The following is a 21,865-nucleotide window of genomic DNA, read 5'->3' as shown; positions in this document are numbered from 1 at the left end:
ATCTAAACCTCCATGAGAATTATGGATTTCATACATCACGCCTGATAATTGATCGATGTTATTTTTGGGTTACCTGAAAAGGATACAAAAAATTCAAAGCAAGGCGTGTTAAAGTGAAAAACCGATTTCCGAAATGATCCAAAGATGTTCGAAGACAAAGAAAACCCAAGGCACAAGAAATCAATTGAAATACAACTGAAAAAAAAAAATCAAAATCCCCCAAAAATCTGACCACAAATTCATAAAAATAGTTTTAAAAATAAAAAAATGTCTTTATAAATACGATACCTTGTTCCCAAAAAGCCTAATATTATATTCATTTCAAGCCTTTAACACTGTTGCACAACATATTGCCCTAAATCCTTATCGCTGTGTAAAAACAGCAAATCCAGACACCTAAAATGTTCTTTACTGGCTGCTTCCAATTCGACTGGAGTGTAAACATATGGGCACTTGAAGACTTCATAAGACAGCTGGTCCTTAAATCTTCTCCGGGATCTAATTCACGAAGAACAGACAGATTTATACGCTTGGGGAAAAGGAGTAGACTTCATTTTCTTGATTTCCCTTTGGAATATTCCTCTTGATCAACATGCAAGCGGACAAGTTCAGACGGCAGTCCCGTATTATTGGTTTGGTCAAAAAATATTGTTCTATTTTAGACCTAAATGTTTATGTGATTTCGGTTTTGGACATTTTGGGAATATAGTGTCTTATCAAGTTAGCTTAGCTTAGCATAAGAGCCAGACACGCCCAACCTTAAAAACGACAATTCGTCATTTAGTGTTAATTGAACCACGTTTCCTCCTTTTCAGTAAGGGAATGGCGGCTCTTCTTTCTATCTGAAACTTCATTCCTTACATGCACCCTTGCTGCCCCCCCCCCCCGGTAATAAAACAAAGAGCTATAAATGGCTGTTGGTGTCAGACTCAATACGTTGACAGCTGTGTTTCTATATGCGTCCCTGTTAATCCTCCATTGTCTTTGTGTCTCCAGGCTCTTTGACATGCAAATAACCGGCAACTTGTCTTCATCAGGATCCCTTCTGCTCACACTAAATACTATAGTGAGGTCTCATCCACTCTCACCATGAAATCCTCATTAAATGTAGCAGGGCATATGCCACACTGTTGTTTCTTTTAGATGAAGTCTGATCCCACAGGCTGGTTAATATCATCCATCACTGACACTTAGTTTGAGTGTATGAAGATTCCACTGCTTTCTAGCGACTCGCGAGGAAATAAAAGATCAAATGGAAAGTCTCTGAGTAAAGGGAACAAAGGACTATGAATCATTTGAGTTATCTGTTACAGTTTTTGCGTGGTGAGTACACCAACAATATTGAATCCACCAATGTTGAGCTTAAGCTGTTTTCTAGTTGTCATTGCCTAAGAAATAGCTAATTTCTGCATGCTAAATATGAAATTCGAACTAGATGACAGTAAGCTTAGTTTATCTAACGCTAACTTATTTACAGGTTATATTTCCAGTGTTTATACTAGCTAAACACCTGCTGGCTCTAGCATCATATTTAGAGCATAATCCATAGAAATATTGAGACTTCAATGGACATTTATATTCACAGTATAAACACACACATCATCTAACTAAAGCTTACTTTTAACCAGCTTATAAATTCCTTTCATTCATACCAGGCTAGCTTTTTCCAGCGTTTGTGCTAAGCTTGGTAATCACCTGCTGGCTTTAGCTTCATATTCAATGTGCAGTTCATAGCAATATTGAGAGTCAAGCATACATGATCGTTAAAATCATTAAAGTAAGAAGCAGTGAACATTTGAATGTGTAGCCTACTGTATCCTCATCATACGTTAGGTTTTTGAAGTTATCTCCTCACATATGTTTGACAACTACAGAATTCCGGTGTTTCTCATATCCAAGAACCGTATTCAGGTCGATGTCCCTGAAGGGAAATCTTATCAAATGCGTCTCGTTGACCTAATATGTATTCATTGAGTCCTGGGGTGAGACCTCAAACTTTTGGCCAAAATGTCAAAACTTTTCAGTCTCCGTGTAATTATGCAAAATAAAAATGTGGATCTGTGAAACAAGCATCAGTGCTGCTAGACAGTTAGGTGGCGAGTTTGAGGTGTAAAGAACGATTTTTTTTTTGTAGATTGACGATTCCTGTTGGAGGAAACTTTCTTTCAAAGCAATGCCGGAGGGGGAGCAGTGGAGTTGTGAATGAAGTGTTTGTGTTTTAGTGAAAGTACTGTATGTATACGTTAATGTAAACCCTGCAGTATAACACACTGCGTTCAGAGCTCTTTGATACTCTGCTAGCACATTAAGGCTGTCGGTGGCGGCCATGAGAGGCGACAACTCGACAGACACAGAGAAATATGCCAGATGGACTCTGGGCTAGAGGGCCTCCGATGGGCACAGATGGGTGGGTGGGTGGCACCCACACAGGCAGCACAGGCGGCAGTACCGGCACCAAGACAAGGAAAAGAAAAGCAATCGCACCAGTGCTAGGCTACTACGCTTCACACTACTTCTCTCATTGCGTTGATGTCAAAGCAACTGAGCCTCTGAATGAGGTCATTTGAGTGTACTGGTGACTGTCTGCATGTACATGCTTGTGTTTTAATGCATGCAAATTCTGGATTTCACCTTGCTCGAGTCTGTGCATGCTAAAAACAGAAACGGAAGGTAACAAATATATCCTCTGTTGGACTCACCGGTCCATTGGACCTTAAGGTGAAGCAGTTCATTCAAACTTCATGGGAAAGGAGAACAGGTGAAGTAATGGAGCAAAAGTTGGTAAATGTTCCTCAGCAGAAAACAATGTGAAATGAAACACCGATCAACAGTATTGTAGTTGGGTCATTGAGTCTACTTTGTTGTGTTCAAAAGCGTACAGAAAAAGCTTACTAAAGCTTGAGGTTTTTAGAAAATAAAACAAAATGTGTTTTTCATTTTCTCTTGTTGTTGTCTGAAGTATTTCACATCATTTCTGGCTATGTTTTGCCCGTAGCTGTCTCTTAAGCTTACATGGCATCATTAAGACATTGGATAGTTTTTCCTGCAGATAAGCCTTCTTGGTGTGGGACATGTTACGTTTCCTATCCATGAAAAGTTGTAAGCCACATAGTTTTCACCGTGTAGTGTTTCAGCATCTCTTGTTTTGACAGTCAGCACAGGGTCATTAATGAAGAAGTTCTCAAGTTAATGGCTTAGTTTTGATTGGTTTGCAAATGTCAATTAAAGTAGGACGGTCAGCTGTAATGCTTGCGATTAATCTGGGGGGGGGGGGGAAATCACCAAGTTTGACCTTAACTTCCTCCCGTTAAGGAACACAAAGTGTTGCAATATGAGAGCGGCAGCAAGAACACTACCATACCCACATTTGCTCTGTGTGGCGCACATTATACAGACGACAATCACATGACAGTGGCTTTATCTGAGCGTCGGAAAATGTGTCGGACTTCATGCGAGTCGTTCAGAATCACGGTATAATAAAGAAAAATACCCTCTGACTTATCTTGCCTTTTTGTCATGCACTTCATTATTACGACATCCCACACATGTTGTTTTATCTTCAAAACACAAGGGAACACTAGTATTTGAAACGTCATAAATCATGATTGATCGCAGATTGTTATTGTGATTAATGCAATAAAATCTTTGAATGGATTGTCACCACTATTTAAATCATTGAGTTGCAGTAGAGAGATGCATCCTGTGACTGTGTCCTTTGCCTTGAACCATGTTTATGTACTTGTGTTGTGTAACTGTCTTTCTTGTCAGCCTTCTGGGTTGCAAAATGCCTGACTGCCCACTCTGGAGGCCTCCCGCTCTCTGTTTCCCAGAGCAGTGCCTCCACAGGGACTTTCCACTGGCCTGGCTCAGCGTTCATGAAACACTGCGCCACTGCCTGAGTGGAGTACCTGGCTGCACGTCTGGTGGGAACCGGCTGCAGTCACCCAGCACCGTAAAGGAACTCATTGTTCTAGGTCGGCAGAACACACTGTAAGAAACATGCAGAGACATCAGAGAGGAATCAAAAAACCACACACGATTGTACCAGAACATGAGAAACACACAAACAGATCCCTGAGATTAAATCAAAGCAGGCCTACAAAGCCTGCTGCTGTTGCTAAGCTCCCAAACGTAAACAACCTCAGCAGGTGAACCGAGGTGGCTGTGATTTCTTTATAGTACCAAAACAGAGCAATTTATCCGTCATGTCTCAAATTCTAAGTGTCTGTGCGAGAGACAGGAAAGTGGTTGGAAAGGCGGAGATGAGAGAGAAAACCAAAAGTGAGAGGAAGGTGAAAACAACGGAAGGATTAAAGGGGATGAAAGAGTGAGTGTGTGTGCAGAGAGGAAGGAAAAACCAAGATACGGATCTTAATCGTCGCTGGCTTTTTACAAGCTTGTAATGTGATCAAAGGATTCATTGACCTGGTGCTCATTCTTGCCCCGTGGCGGGTATCTGTTTCGCCTGCATTATGAGAGGAGTATTTAGGGAAATATCAGTCCAAACACAACATTTCTGGTAGCACAGCGGCGTGTTGCTCTTCATTCTTAGTTTCTCGTAGATATGATGTTTTGGAACATGTAAAGAAATAACCAAGAAGATGATATGATATGAAAGTATCATGGTGACATTTAGCCTGGTGTTATTTTTCTCACGATGAAAGCAATACACTGCTGTATTGTTGAACAGTATCTCTGTGGTTTTCCCTTTGGAGGATAGTAATATAAAACCATCTTACAAGTCCTTTCTGTACGTTCCAAATTAAGTTTTATGAAAATACTAGGCTGGAGCATACCTTAGAAACTAGACTTTCTTCAAGTCAAGGCCTGAAAATCCCAACTAAATGCCACCTAAAAACTGCAAAATGACTTAGCATTTTACCACTTCCTTTTTTTTGATCGTGTTTGTGGGTAGAAGCCTAAAATAAGTAGTTCACACAACTTTAAGACAATTAAACATGTTGTTCTACGACATACTATAACATGTAACAAGTGACTAAATAAATGACTAAACGTCGAACACAAGTCCTCCTTAAGCTTAGCCGTGCGACCGCGATGTAGTTATTGAGCTAGCATTTTCCCTCTGTCAGTTGCATTCAAAAATCACAGTGGTGTTAAGATGTTGAGATTATCCTGCTAAGCAAAACTTGTTAAGTATCATAAACGTGTGACGGCCACAGAGTTTATTTTCTGTAATTGTTGCCTGTAATGCCTGTAGTTGTGTTGCATTACAGGCAACACATCCATCGGACTGCTTTCACTGCTGCACTACACTTCATTGATGGGAAAATCGTGGGTCTATTTATTTGTATTATCACTTTGAGCGGTTTGAGAGGTGTTAGCAAGTTAAACAATGGCCAGGTTGAAAATTGCTTCCATAAACAAGAAAAATCATTCAGACCAGGGTGACTAAGATTTCACACGGCGACTCTGATATGTTGTCCTAGTAAGAAAGCTCTGTGACTCAGTGTTGTGGACACACAGCAAGATGTTTCCAATTCCTGGGCTCTGTCCATTCTTTGAAGAGTTTACAACTTCTCACTTGGTGCTCGGGTTACTATCCCGCAGTCCGAAGACATCCAGGTCACATTCAGCAGAAGGAAAGAGTGAGCCCAGTGATGGATGGCGACCAGACCGAGGTGTTTCCTTTTGGCACAATGCATGGTGGGATAGGCTCCAACCCCCTGCGCCCTTACAATAAACAGGTGAAGAGAGCAAAGGTTCTCATGGTTGACAGAGCCGCAGGACTTGTTGTCAGTCAGGTTTTGGTAACAGGACCTTGGCTCTCAGGCGTTCCCATGAATTTGAGGCAAACATGGCCCCTGCGGATATAAAAAATGAATTGGCGGAGAGAGCACAGATCTTGTATAGAATGGAAGTGTGAAAAGCGGATGAGTGACTGCATTACGGTTTCGTGGATCTCTGGTGTCAGCTGCTCTTGGTATCAGCCGTAGCTCAGGGCACTGAAGACAAGTCGTCAAAGTTCAGGAGGGACCCAGAGAAGTGAAAAACTGGAATATAGCATTTCAAGGCCTTGTTTAAAGCGGCTCTTATCATTATGTTTGTCTTAATAGGCGCTATAATACTAATTCAAAGGATCATATGTGTATTTTGTTCCTCTGCTGTAACATGTTTACATGCTTCAATGTTCAAAAAGTGCTTTATTTTTCTCATACTGCCTGTGCTGCAGGTTAGCTGGCTAGCTCTGTTGTGAACCGCTTAGAAATGTCCCGCCCCTTAGCCTATCATGTACAATGTGTTCGAGTGCTGGCCAATAGAAGCGCAAGTGTAACATTGTGATGTCACTAAGTTTCAGAAGTAATAAAGGAGTCCAATCGAGGTGTTTCAGGCAAGGGGGGAGTGTGAGATTACTTTAGCCTTTGCAGACCATTTACATGTACACAATCCTTTACTCACAACAGGAAATTGAAAACCCCTTTAACAATTCATCTAATAACCGGGATAAAAAGCCACATTTTCCAAGGATCTCACTTTAAAATGCCCCTTATTCAAGCTATTACAGAGGACTCCTGATAGTCTATTTGATGTGGACTTGTTCTTCAGCCAGGAAATGCACAATTTAATTAGGTAAATTAGAATTTTCTGACAAATATTGCACTTGTTTGGATTCAACCACTTGTATTTTGAAGTTGATGTTTTTTGTAGCCGTAAAAAGTTGGCCCTAACTTTAATAAATGTGAACAGTGCTAAAATAGAACTCCAAGGACGTTATTCAGGTAAAATGTTGCATTTTCAGATACAATGGCAGTGGTTTTACAACCTTGACTCAAGATTCTTCATCCCATTCTGCTCTATTTACCTATAACAGCTTGCTACTGTAAATGTAACTGTGTTAGTGGACACGCTGTATTTGGCATGAAGCACAGTTTGTCTCTGCCTTTGCTTGAGTGTGTACATATCTGTGCCTCCATGTACAAGTGTGTATCTGCTGTCTATTTCCCAGTGTGTCATGGGAGTGGAGTGGCACTTGTGAGACAGCCTTTTGGGAACAATAGTGGCTTATTATTGGGAATCCCTTGTTTCTCGGAACTGACTGTCCTAGTTTTAAAAGGATCACTGTGACAACCGTGGCCATCTCCGTGGATACAGAGCTACAGGTAAACAAGGGGGAGGAGCAGTGAAGAGGAGTCAAGGAAAAGCAGGTAGAGGAGGAAGAGGACTACGAAAAAAGGGATCAAGGAGCAGCGTTGAAGCGAAGCGAATATAAGAACAATAAAATAACCTTGAGCAGGAAAAGAGAAAAAGGTGGTTAAAAGAGCCATGTGTAGAAGAGGGGAAAAGGTGGACAGAGTAGGAAAGGAGCAATATCCAACAAACAGAGAGGTGTAGGGCCAAGTAAACATGGTGAAAGTGCCCTGGCACGGCATCAGAGTGAAACTCTTTTATTTAATATTAGTAGGAAAGGCCAACATGCAAAAATGCTGAGTCACATCTTGTGCTCAAGTGAAAACAGTAATCTTGAACAGAGCCGGAGGGACAAACAAGAGTGGCAACAAGTCGATGGCAACTAAGATCATTACAGATCTACCGCGCATGTTTTGACCAGTCCTTCAAGTTGACAGTATACAGAAGTACTATTTTTTGTGGTGGAGATGTCCGTGTACATTTGGAAATAAGCTTTAGGAACTGAAACGATGATCCCCTGTAGAGACACAACCATCTTGGAAACAAAGGCCTTGGACAATTGGATCATAACCACGCACACATTGCTACCATGTGTATTCTTTCCCCCTAGGAAAGAGTGATACTTCTAGACACTCTTAACAGATCTTTTGTCTCAAAAGAGGGACGCTTTTTCCAGCATTGAGTTAGGGTTTGAACCCCAGTAGGGTCAGGTTTGCATGGATATCCACCATACACGTAGAAAACGTTGTTATTTGAAGCATACTAAACCCTTTAGATACCTGGATCCATTGACCTAACGAGACATTGGCAAGTTAATTTACTGTACAGTTGGAGGAGCACTCAGGATTTGTTTATTTTGTGCTGACACTCGGAAAAATCCTCCTTCCATCTGTGTGGTAGTGTATACAGAACAGTTGCTCTCTAGAAACTGTGTGTTCTTCGGTCTTCAAAACAATCGGTACTTGGTTATTACAGGCATCATCAAAAGCACTCAGTTTAATTTCTTAGCACGTTCTCTTAGGAAGTGAAACAACGCCCATGATTCTCTCCTCTCTGATTCCCAGGGTCCTCCCAAGCCATATTTTCTCAGGCTGGATGAGCGGTGAAAGTGCAGCCCGATGGTGCACCTTCAGTATGTGAGTCAGAAGCCAGGAGGAGGGGCGGTGTCTTTTCCCCACACAGTGGTAGTTTTCTCTCCCCTCTGTTTCAGCTCCCATACATTCCTGGTAGCATGAGGGGAGCTGAGCTCGACCCGAAGTGGTTGTTACATACCTGTGGCAAATACGCACCCTTTAATCATCGTCATCAGAGGAGACGCGCCAGATTTTGGTGACCGTCCTGAATGGGAGGCTAAATGCCCTGCCATTCTCACAGCTTGTAATCGAAGCCCTGCTTATGTAAACTGTGTCCGTCTACAACGTGATGATATTTACAAAGTAGAAATAAAAGGGAAGTAGATTTGTTTGTACGACTACAATATAACCCTTTTTGTGCGCTGCTATTCTTTTTGTTTTCCTTTGCATAGACAGTCCGGGCCTAGTGGCGGGACATGGAAGAACAAGTCATTGAATTTGAAATCTAACATTTTGGAAACCTGCAAAACAAAACCAAACATTTGCTTGATTCGTGTTTGCAAGATCAGTGTATTTCCTGCACTAATCAATAATTCTATATGAACAATGGATCAAACAATGATATGTGATATGCAACGGATCACTGATAATTTAATAAATGTACAATGTTTTCAACCAAAATACACTTTTTTCAATCAATGCTTTTTCATTATAAGGCAAGCCATGCTCTTTTCCCCAGTGGAACCAAGAGGTTTTTCTCAGCTAAACTGGGATGTTTTAATACATGGTTCTGCTGCTAGTAGCTCTCAAAATGTTATTGGAGTCACTGGCAAACTACATTTTCTGTAGTGTTTCCATCCCTTTTGTATTGTTTTACCTAGGTGAGGGTATTTCATGTTAACAGGAGGTGACTTTCAAATGCATCAAAGCTGTTGTAGCTGTAGTCAGTTCATTTAACATATTTAAGAGTTGCTATTAATGTAAACTGTCATTGAAGAATGAGTAACTTTACCATTGTTTAAGTGTAGTTTATATGGCTAATCCTCTCAAATCCCTCCTGTCACTTTTCCCTGAATGCAGCTGGCTAGCTAGCAGGTTATAGAAAATGGTGTTCCCATTCTTAATTCCACCTACCGAGCTTGAGCTGATTGTTTCTCCAAAGGGAGAAAAAAAGCCTGCAGTGGGCAGAGCACCAGATCTATTTATAACAGAGAACATATCAGAATGGTGGGAAGAGTTTCAGAGCTCTGCAGGCTATATTCAATTTATATAGCCTCTATTTTCCCTGACTTTAAAAAGCTTCCAGTGTTTCAGAAAACTTTAATTAAACGAAATGCAGACGTTTCTTCTGAGAGAAGCTGAGCTCAAATGTAGGTTTCGGACAGCACATTCATATTTTTATTTGTTTGTTGTTTGTTTGTGTGAGCGTGTGGAGGTGCAGTGATGGTTAAAGTGTGTCATATAAAGCAAAGGGAGGAGAAAAGAAAAAGCTGAGGTCAGGGCTGATCTTCACTCCCACTGCTCCGTAGAAGCCGCCGCTGATACACCGACTTCGCTGCAGCCGAGCACGAATTCCCACGGGGTCCTTTTTCTGCAACCCCAGAGAACCACAGGAAGCTGAGCCGGGCAGCAAACGCTTTAGCTTTAAAAGAAGCAATGCAGTATAACCTGCAGCAGGGAACTCAGATGCTGGCCGAGCAGAACTAGGTCACATCCAGCGACACAACACACAATGGCTCAGTGTAAATATGGTTCAGCAGCGAGGCCACTGATTACGGCCTACTTTCTTCCCTTTTTCTGCTATCGTGCTGTTTTTCAAAAAGTTATATGGCACATAATCGAGCTGTGACACAGAAAACCTATTTTTTGAACAATCCCTTTTGATCATGTCAAGTGTGTATTTCTTTCCTATAATGGATATTTAGAGAGGATTCTCTTTTTAAATCCTGAAAAGGTTCAGTACATGAAATGGATCAATACAGCCCTGGATGGTTTTATTTTTTGACGTGATCCTTGGAGGATTTGAAGGTCGAGGGAGAGCACAAAAACTCAAAATAACTTACAAACCACCTTGCTTTTCTGTGCCAAACAGGAGAGAAAACTGAGCTTGGGTAAGACAGAAATCTGGAGAATGAGATACTGATGTGGGTGTTCAGGTGGATGGCAAAGGTCCTGGGATACTTTGTTACTCAACAAGCCATGATGCTGCCAAGGAATGTAGACGGTGCCAGAACTTCCTTTTATTTTTTTAGGTAGAGAATGCAACAAACAAGCCAGTAGCTTAGTGGCTAAAAGAGTGCTCACAGTGGAGGATTGTTTCTGCTCCACTGACTGTCATGCTAGATTTTAGAGGGTCCAGCATCCCTTACTCTCCTCCCTGAGTGTATTTAAAACCCACAAGAAAAACCCAAACTACTGCAAGTGCCGTGGATATAAATGCTACTTTCCCAGCAGTCACGCACTGTTGTTTCTACGTCAGTCCATTCATGCATTCGCTCCTGATTTTCCCCGAGGACATCGTGATGTCACCAACGCAGCTCACCCACCTAGTTAATACGAAAGGTTACACGTATCAAGTGTCCCATCTGTTTTTGTGTTGGATCTATTTGTGGAGCTTTTAGCTTTACATAAACAAAGCTTTTCAAACTTGGACCCATGTAAATGTATGTTGACAGAAGCGTCATAAAGGTTGAACTCACAGAAAGTAAAAGCACAATTAGGTTTATGTGACATTAAGAGTCGAAGCGCTTTCCATTACATCATTAGGGGTGACTTTTTTTTTTGTGGACATGTGCACATTGATAACTCTTTAGTGACTGTTCTGAACAACAATTTTTATTTGGGATTTTCTAATAATTTCACACTTGTCTTGATGAGACTTGATACATAACCGTATGCACATACTGTTCTGTGTTTGGTGTCATGCTTTACGTTTAACCGTTAAAGGTACCCTGTGTGTTTTTTGACCACTAGCAAGATTTTAGGAACGTGAACCTGATTATTTTTTGTGTACAAAAAGACTAAATGTGATTCAAGAACAACATTGTTTTAGCCAACTTCTGACAATGGAATAATAAAAGATATACCAGTGTGCTTCAATCCCTTGATATTCACTTCCCAATTCATTTCAGCTGAACGTCACTCCTCTGAGTTGATTGCGGGGTATACAGATCACCTGTTTTCTCCTAATTAGGAATTGAGAGCAGCTTGGTGCATTTCCCCTCTTGGCCAATCAGAGTGTCGACGCCCTTTCTTTAGGGCTTTTAGAGAGGTATGAAATTGCACACTCAGGACATTCTGATACTTCCTTGACTTCATGCAAACCCTTATTTTAGCAGATATTGTCAGCTGGGAACTCTGGTCTTTAGGCCCTCAAACCTATCCTTTACCTATCTTGCTATGGTAGTGCATAACAGATGTGTCTTAATGTCAAGCATCAAGTTGTTGTCGTGATTAACGATGATATTGCAGTGAGATATTAGCTGGTGAACTTTAAGGTGTTATCACACACGTACACAATATGGGTCCCACATGCCACACCCTACAGGTAGAATGTCAGATACAAGGACACTTCTAAAAAGCATGACAAATCAGCTTTTAGTCCTTTTATTTGCTTTGTTGTCAAGCTCTGAGTGAATGACGGCATCCCTGGTCAACCGTCGGTTACTTTGGTATGCAAAGAGACAGCTGTCCCGGCCGTAGGCTACTCACGGAGCTCCCCGATGATATCACGGAGAGGCAAATTTTGTGCGTGTGTATTTTCCTTAGATATTGGAGTGTGTCAACATTCCCCTTTGCATTTCCCTACATTTTGTTGTCACCTTGGAGAACACACACGCACACTCCCTTTCACCATGTGCTTCTGTACATGCCCTCACAGACACACAAACACACTATTATCCTTTGTCGAACCTTGATTTGATATTCCGCATGAACTCTTGGAAAAAAAATCTCTACAGCAGGATGATAACACATGATGTGACAGCATGGATTGTGTCGGGTACTGAAGCGGAAAGGACACGGTGGAATGAAATGGAAAAAACACTGGTCAGCAACTTTATTACATCGAGTCTTTACTATTACGTCCATGTATTTTTAAAACCTATATATACTCACATGTTTCCATGCTGTGATGTCAGCCAATCCTAGCCTGCCTGAGTGCTGGGAAGCATGCTTACCCAGAAAGCTTTGGGGGTTCATTGGTGGGCCAGAGCGCATACGCAGGTCACAACAAGCTTGGGGGGGAAAGGATATCTACTTAGACCATATACTGTATGCACAGGCAGTCACAGTTAGTACGGTTTATTATATATATCTTTGAACATCATGCTCCCAAGTATGGCTTAAGCCCAGAGATATAGGGCAGTGTTTTCAGCTGGGAAGTGCATATTTAGGTTAAGGAATGGAGGTATTCACTGAATATGGAAGATGGGATGTTGTGGCCTATTCCTGGGAGAATTTATATGCGCTCTTTTGCACATTCTGAAGTTGTGGACGGGTTTGAATCACATTGTTGATGATTGTTCTGTACTGGCTTACAGAAAATCAATATTTCAGCATGTTGGGATATACTCTCATTGGCTCTCTGAGACGTCACGATCAATATCACTCTCATTACTTTACGTATAGCATAAAGATTTGATCCATCTGAGCGATGTTGCTGAATTTGGAAACGTGATGGCCTCTATGACTATGAATCAAACGCTTTGGTTGTTTGTCCGTCAGAAGAAAAAAGTCTACTGGCACAATTTTCATGAAACTTGGTGGAATGGTGTAGGCTTGGCCCAGGAAGCACATTTGGAGTGGATCCCCATCTAGGCTTTTTATATGTTTGATGTCATTGTTTTGGCCAAAGGCAAAGTGTTGTTATCATGTGACTGTGTGTGTGTGTGTGTGTGTGTGTGTGTGTGTGTGTGTGTGTGTGTGTGTGTGTGTGTGTGTGTGTGTGTGTGTGTGTGTGTGTGTGTGTGTGTGTGTGTGTGTGTGTGTGTGTGTGTGACGCAGGGAAGCGAAGTGTGTGTGCGGACTGAAATCAACATCAGGTTTGCATCTGCGTACGTAAATGCTTGAATGCATGCATCTGTGCGTATGCATGTTTGTGTGCATGAGCTCCACCTCTTACGTTTTAAGAGTCGTGACTCAGAGTGTTGCACATCCTACTAGAATAAGAGTTTTAGTTATGCTGCTCAGCACAGCTTTTAATTATGCATGAGCTGGAAAGGCTGAGGATGCCATTTTCTTCCTCTTTCTCTCTCCCCCTCCCTCGTGCTTGCTGTGTTTTGATTCCAGGAAGTGAAGTGGATAACGGATGAAAGCCTCTGCGTCACCCCTGAGTGCGTGTCGCTGTGTCATTCACTCGCCGCTGGATGATAATAATATCTTCCAGGCTTTTCCCCCTATCACGCTCTGTATGTGCATCCGCGTTCACATCCCCCGTCAGAGGAGAAGGACCTGTTCATCACATGCACTCTTGCAGCCACAGTTATTCCCCCTTTTCCCCTGAATGCCTAAACCTAAATACTATCAAGGCTATTAAACGCCTGACTCTAAACAAAGAATTAATTTAGTGCATTTCTGATCCTATCTGGAGATTCCTTTAGTAGAACAAGAAGATCTCTGATTGAATTGGTAAAATATCTTCTTTTAGTGCCATTTTGTACAAAATAATAAATAAAAATCAACAAAGGTCCAGCAACATTTTGTATTTGATCTTTTATCGACAAATCTCATAAAAAGAGAACATTAAACAATGTCATTACCCTTTAACACATTGAATATGTAACCAAAGCTACTTCCTTTGTACTGTTGACATACATTTTTGCTAAGTAAATGAGACATATTTGAATAAACTGTAGATTAATACCAAACCTACATCAGTTTTTTATTTAGTGCATTTGTCATTCAGCTCCATCTTTGCTATTCTTTTGCCGAATGCAGAAAGCTAGCTTGCTGTGTTAGCGGTTTAGCTAGCCGTTTTAGCACATTAGTTAGATGTGTTATCTTATCAACCATGAAAACATCAGTAACATGTAGAATAATTGTGGATGTAAAGCCGTTTTTCTGACTTTAAGAATATATTGTGACATGTCTCAACACATTTAATGTTGAGAGAGTTGGTTGTGTCTGTGTGTTAGTTCTCATCCATTTAAACTTGATTTTTAATAGCCCAAGGCACCAAGGTGACACGTCATTGTCTGGGGGAGACGGTTCTGTGTGTTTTTGTCTCTCTGTGTGTGTGTGTGTGTGTGTGTGTGTGTGTGTGTGTGTGTGTGTGTGTGTGTGTGTGTGTGTGTGTGACAACTGTGCGTCACACACACCGCGTCCGTAACACCTTTCGTTCTCTGGCTGTCACTTCTTATAAGTCAAACACATCCTCCATCAGTACACCCCCATGTTGTCCTTATTTCCCTCTCTGCCCCTCACCCCTATCTGTTTTTAATCATTGCTGCCTCTTTCAAACACGGTTAAGCTCAATTTGGCATCATTATGGTTTCAGAATATGTAAAAGAGTGTCAATCATACGCTTCAGCCTTCGCAATCACTATTAGTCGATCCAATTGGACACTTATGGGAGGTTTTTGACCAATTTGTTACAGAGCTCTCTACCAATATCATAAAAACATAAAACGAGGCAACATCTTGTATGTTGACTGTGACTGGATCCTGAGCTTCCTGACGGGCAGATCCCAGGCAGTGCGGATGGGGAACATCACATCCTCCACCTTGACCCTCAACACCGGAGCCCCTCAGGGCTGTGTGCTCAGCCCTCTCCTCTACTCCCTGTTCACGCACGACTGCGTGGCCACACACAGCTCCAACACCATCATCAAGTTTGCTGACGACACAACCGTCATCGGCCTGATCACAGATGACGAAGAGACGGCGTACAGAGAGGAGGTCAGAGCACTGACATCTTGGTGCCAGGACAACAACCTCCATCTCAACGTCAGCAAAACTAAGGAGCTGATTGTGAACTATAGGAAGAGGCAGAGAGAGGCACACACACCCATCACCATCGATGGGACTCCTGTGGAGAGAGTCAGCAGCTTCAGGTTCCTCGGGGGAAACATCAGTGAGGACCTGACATGGACACATCACACCAGGGTCATATCCAAGACGGCTCGACAGCGGCTCTTCTTCCTCCACAGGCTGCGGAAGTTCAACATGGACTCCAGGATACTCTGCAACTTCTACAGGTGCACCATCGAGAGTATCCTGACTGGCTGCATCACGGCCTGGTATGGCAGTTGCACCACCCTCAACCGTAGGACTCTACAGAGGGTGGAGAAAACCGCTCAGCACATCACCAGGACGGAGCTGCCATCCATGGAGGACCTCTACACCCAGCGGTGTAGGAAGAAGGCCGGTAGGATAATAAAGGACCCCCATCACACCAGCAACAATCTGTTCTGTCTGCTGCCGTCTGGCAGACGGTACCGCAGCATCCGGACCAAGACCACCAGACTCAGGGACAGTTTTATACCGGAGCTCTGTGAATGACTACTCACATCTGTTTGTAGTACACATCTATATATTATACATATCTATATATAATACATATCTGCCATAAATATCTGTTTATACATAATATATGCATCTGTCTATACCTCCTCATACAACAGGTATTTAAATTACTGTACAGTATATTTAAATACTTTCAATTTATTCTACATATGTATATATTTTACGTCGTTACATCTTTATTGTTGTTATTGTATATATTTTCTCGTCTAATTCTTGCACCTTTTTATTTATCTGATTTGCACTGTACGCTGTGTCTGCTGTGCATATGACAAATACAAACCTTTGAACCTTTGAACCTATGTCACAGCTGTTCTGGAGGCTCTTCATGGATATTCATGGCTCAACATCTTCCACGTTTTTCCTTGTATTGTCTATCTACTGTATTTTTACCATTACCTAACAGTAGAATATTCTTTCTTTAATCCGCACCATGTTGCAAAACTGAAAACTGGTCGTGGAAACCTATAGTATATAAGACAAAGCTGTCCGAACCGACCAATCACAGGCCCCTCTATGGAGCCTGCCACACATGTGTGAAAAGCAGAATTCAGTCATTGGGTTCAAACACAAATGCATGAACCCCCTTGAACCCCCTGCCATATAAACAGGCAGGCATGTCAGGAATGCCCACGTGCATTTACAGACATGTTTTGTGCCACCGGTGGCATTTGTTTGGTTAATCAATCTGAGCAGGCAGAGGGGTCTTTTGTTATTGGCTGGAGCGCAGGGCGGGGCCTGCTGCTGGCTGAAAGAACCTATGAGCATCAGCAACATCCTGCTCCTTTCAGCGGGGAATACAGAATGCATTCCTGTAACATGGCAGCATTGTCATTTCATATAATACCAGAGAAAACAGATAGAAGGACGACAGAGCCCTCATCTGTCTCTGCACAGCTTCTCTTCTCTCCGTACACCCCAATATCGCATCCCAAAGGGAAATAAGATCCAGTAACTTCCACTTTCATTAACAAAATGGGATTTCAGTCTTTTAAGGACAGCAATCTCTGTGGACCATAAAACAGCAAACACATTTCCCAGCTAACAACATTCACAGTTGAAAATCTGGTGGGTTAGTGAACAAATGCCAACTGAAAAAAACACCTTTGAGATTTTTTCTGCCATTTCATTCACTATCTTAACACAACCTCATTTGCACTAAAATCTATTTTACAAACAAGTTATTGGACAAACAACACTTGCAGTCATTTCTAACCATTAATAATTGTGGATTTTTAGAGCAACATAGTTAGATCTACTTTATAGGTTGTTCTAGAAAGGGAATGTATCTCTTGTTGGTAGGGGGCTTCTCTACACAAACAGTAAAAGAAAAAGAAGGTACATTTACTCTTTAAACTCTCTTTTGCACTGATCATATGCCAGGTCTATTCTTACAAATCCTCCTCCTGTAACTAATCTGCCTCTCATTTGTATATCCTCATTTGGGATTAACATGACTGTAATGGAAATCCATAAGGTATGATGACAGTTCAAAGTCAGACACGCAGTTTAGTCTTCAGCATCTTTAGCCACAAGGCTTAGAGGCTTCTCTCACTTACTATAGGAGATTTCCAATCATTTACCAGCATAGGTCATCCACATTTGGTCACATGAGAGCCATTGAGGTCAGCTGGGAATCATTAGGGTCAGATGGCGCTCATGTGAAAATCATCAGCCATGAGAGAAAAAACTGATCTTAAAGACAAACAGAAAGTCCCAGATGCTTTTTACTTTCATGACTTCAGAATAACAGTAAAAAGGCGGGATAATGACTTTACCTCATCAGTAACCCCTCGTGAACAGAGCAACTCTCCACACAATGGCTTTCAGTTTAAACGCATCATATGCAAAGGGGCTGTACTCCGCTTTGGACACGACCTGAGCTAACCCTGCAGTTTTCTCACAAGCAGGATGCATTTAATTCAATCCAGAGAGACCCAACGTAACCCAACATTATCATAATTCAGGCTCTGTGTCTCACCATCTAAGCTGTAGGGAATTATAGGTTTTATAAAGGAGCGATTGTTTTCCGATTGCAGTTTGCATCAGAGATGTTCGTCAAACACTGGGGGGGCATGAGCATGAACCTCGTATTTCCTCCTGAGCAACAGTGCCAACAAAACAAGGCTATTGCTGTTACTCTCTGTGTGATGTGGCGAGGTGGAGAAATCCTGAGAAGTATACAGAGAGAGGAACACAAAACCTAACTCTATTATACTTGTGGGGGTGTGCAGCCTGTTCTTCAAATTCCCATAAACAACTAAACAGTATATGTTTGTAGTATGTTTCTAATCAAAGTCCACACAGGGAGGAGGGAGGTTGGGTTGGATTTGTGGGTCGGTGCACAAACCAACGGGACTTCTAGCCAGTAAATGCTGTTTGTTTCTCAAGGTTTATTTACTTTAAATCGCATCTGGAAACTTAATAACACGTCCAAATGTTACAATGATGTTCTACTTAACCTCACCAAGAGGTTCTGCCGCATGCAATTTGCTATATTTACAAAAGGCATATGACTGCTCTTTTTTTTTTTAAGGTTATTTTTCGGGGGCTTTTTGCATTTAATCGGATAGGACAGTGGAGAGTGACAGGAAAGTGGGAGAGAGAGTCATTTTGTATTTTGTATTTCTTATGTATGTATATCTAAATGTATCTTTTATTTCACATCTTATGTTTAGACATCTTCATTTTAGAGGGGCCATATTCTGCTCCTTTTCAGGTTCATACTTGTATGTTGTGCCTCTACTGGGACACGTTTACCTGCTTTAATGTTACTCATACTGCCTGTGCTGCAGCATCTCTTTTCACCCTCTGTCTGAAACCAGAGCCCAGTCTGCTCAGATTGGTTAGCTGGCCGGCTCTGTAGAGATGTCCCGCCCCTTAGCCTATCGTGTACAATGTGTTGGAGCGCTAGCCAATAGAAGCGCGAAAGTTACATATTGATGTCATCATATCACGGAAGTAAACAAAGGAGTCCAATGGAGGTGTTTGAGAAAGAATATCAAACAACATGCTACAGTAAAGGGGAAACCCCCCAAAAGCATAATAGGCTCCTTTTAAACTGTTTTTTTTTAAATCCCCCAGGGAATATTAGGGTAGAGATTCTGATTGTGTTGCAGGTAATCAGGGTGAAATACTCTTTCCTCTGAAATGTAATTGAGGATGCAGTATGGGAAGGCAAGACTGATTGAGAGCACACAGGAATAGCATTCAAGAAGTTCTCTTTTTCCATCATACTTGGTTTTTCGGCCTGTTTCTTCCCAGTCATGGTGGTGTTGGGTGAGTTGAGAGTCAACCCGCCCACCCCCACCAAGTAGGCCCTCCTGTGCCCAGACAGAGTAGCCTGTGTCCGCTGGAGGAGCAAGGTGACGCCAGTAGGCCACACTGAGCCTGTTGTTAAAACCTGCATGTGAAGAGTGGGGGTAACTGGTCAGAGGAACGATTTGGGGGTAAGACATGGTAGTTTTCAGGGGGATATGTAAGCAGGTCAGGGAATAAAGGGAAAAAAGGAGGGAATATTGAAAACCTTGTAGAGGGGGGGACACAAGCAAGGGAAAGATAAGGAGTGCAGCATAAAGAGGCGTGTGTTTGTGTGTGTTTGTACGTGGCAGAAGCTACATCTGTTCCCAGTTACCCCCCGCTCACCTCCAACACCCCTTTTTTTTCCCTCCCCAGCTTGTAAATGGTAGCATTCTGCCAGCCATGTGGGTCCGGGGGGGGGCAGGGGTTTCGCTGCTTGGTGGGAGATGAGGCAAGATGCATTCAATTAACAGTTGAATCCTGTTCTCTTGCAGCCTCTAGTTGACAGATCCAGTACACATTTGCAAGGAGGTATTCTTAAGTTCCAGGGAAGTCAGCTGAGGCTTTTCCATGATATTAATACTCTTTTGTGACCCTATGAATGAGAAAATAAATTGAAGTATTCAGATTTTGTGCTTACATGATATTTAAATAATTATTAGGTATTAAACTAAGCCTACAAATTCAGAGTCACTGCGTAAAGTGCATACAAGTAAGCTAACTCTAGTAGGCCAAACGTTAATTTTGCTAGCTTATGTTATGAGAAGGTAATGTTTGAAGCAACATGCACAAATATTACTATTACTATTACAAAAAATATAGAGAATCAAACTCCGAACAACAAGGAAAGTGCAGATATATCCACTTCAAGCAAGGCATACCATTGTAAGTGCTGGTGAATTTGTTAGCTAAGTGATTAGCTATCCTGGCGGTGTTAACGTCCTTAAGCCATGGTGACACCACTGCTGACAACCCCACTATTGATAATAATCTTACCTTGTATTAAAGTGAATGTCGGTGTCTAGAAGCCACAAAGGCTAACAAATTGGCAATCTGGTAATGCAGAACACTGATGACCAAAACTTCTATTACCATAACCACTAATGGCGGTAATTCTTCCCCCCCAGGGCGAGAAGTTTATTCTTAAAGAGGCTAAACATTCAATCATATGGAACAAATCCAGTCACTGTGTCTCTCTGTTTAACTTTTTAGTTTGTAGTTTGAAACAGGCCTTTGTTACGTAATTCCTGCTCTGGTAGTAGTCCATCTGGGAGTACTCTATTGGCACATACAAACGTATGAGAGTGTGTCGGTGTGTGGGCGAGAGCAAGATGGAAAGAGTCATATGACTGTGTGTGTGTGTGTGTGTGTGTGTGTGTGTGTGTGTGTGTGTGTGTGTGTGTGTGTGTGTGTGTGTGTGTGTGTGTGTGTGTGTGTGTGTGTGTGTGTGTGTGTGTGTGTGTGTGTGTGTGTGTGTGTTCGTTGGCCATATCCGCTCCAAATTCAATTGATTGAATCAAATTTTAGAATTAAATTTTGTCATTTCTATTTGTTTTTTCCACCTGACAATTTCAAGTGAATGACAGTGCACCCATGAGCCACCGTTTACGCCAATATGCAAGTGTCCCAGTTTGTGTGAGTACGCTTGTGTGTGTGCGCCTGTGTGAGTGGGCAGCGGCAGGCTGGTGAGTGGGCAGCTCACTGCCTTCCCATTCTTTAAGCTATCAGAGACACTTCCACATCGTTTGCTATCAGAGCCATTCACAGCCATCGCTAAAGAGTCCCAGAAACAGGATGTAGGCCAAGCCGGAGCTGCTATTGCTTGGCCACGGGACACGGACTCGGTTCCAGCATTATGTAAACCTGCCAGATCAAGCTGTGTAGTCATTTGGTCACATGCTTAATTTACATTTTCAGTGATGGAATGAAACACTGGAAGCCCTTTCTCTCTCATCTGCTCTTCTCTTCTTCACTTTAGCAATAAAGTCAGATTGAAAAAAGCGTACAGGTCAAAGACTTGAGGTTGTGTTATGTCACCATCATTTAACCTCTTACTGGTCAGCTTTCAGGCCAGAATAACCTACCAGAATGTGTAAACCTGTGGCTCATATAGCAACTGAACAACCACCCTACTGTACATGCAGAAATGTGCATGTTTACCAGGCACATACATTCCTCCACCTTGATTGTGGATCGGTCTCCTATGTGTGGTATTTAAACACAAATACAAACAGGACTTATCTGACTGAAGATCCTCACCTGAGGCTTCCACAAGACTACACGATGGGAATACATGGTGTTGTTTACGTAACTACAGCGAGGAACACTGTGTTTTAGCAGCCCATCGTAAATGAAAATGATTCAGGTCCTGAGGCTAGGAGGCTCATGAAGGCACCACCTCAGAGCAGTAAAACAAAGACATGCAGCCTGGAGGAAAATGCTCTGCTGGACGCTCTCTGTCTACAGCTGTGTCCAGCCTTTGATTTGCTCATGTGTCCAGATGTTTCTGGCTATTAAGTCAGTACATGTGTGGGCCAGGGTGGGACCACTGAATGATCGCATATTACACAAAGGTCGCCACCTAGTGGTCAGATGGGCAAAGACAGGAGGAGAGATGTTGGTAGTAGTTGTAGTGTCAGTGGTGGAAATTCATGAGGAACTTATTTGCCTACTTTATACTTCTTCACTTCATTGATTAGGGAATGTTTTAATTCCCTACGATTATTTGAAAGCCTTAGCCACATTAAAGCATTAATAAAGATCAGATAAGTCTTTATTGATTCGCTGGGGGAAAGATTGGATGTTTCAGCAGCCTTAGGACTGAT

Source organism: Eleginops maclovinus, chromosome 17, assembly GCF_036324505.1.
Source record: "Eleginops maclovinus isolate JMC-PN-2008 ecotype Puerto Natales chromosome 17, JC_Emac_rtc_rv5, whole genome shotgun sequence".
In the NCBI taxonomy this organism is placed as follows: Eukaryota; Metazoa; Chordata; class Actinopteri; order Perciformes; family Eleginopidae; genus Eleginops; species Eleginops maclovinus.
This window is presented reverse-complemented; position numbering follows the sequence as displayed.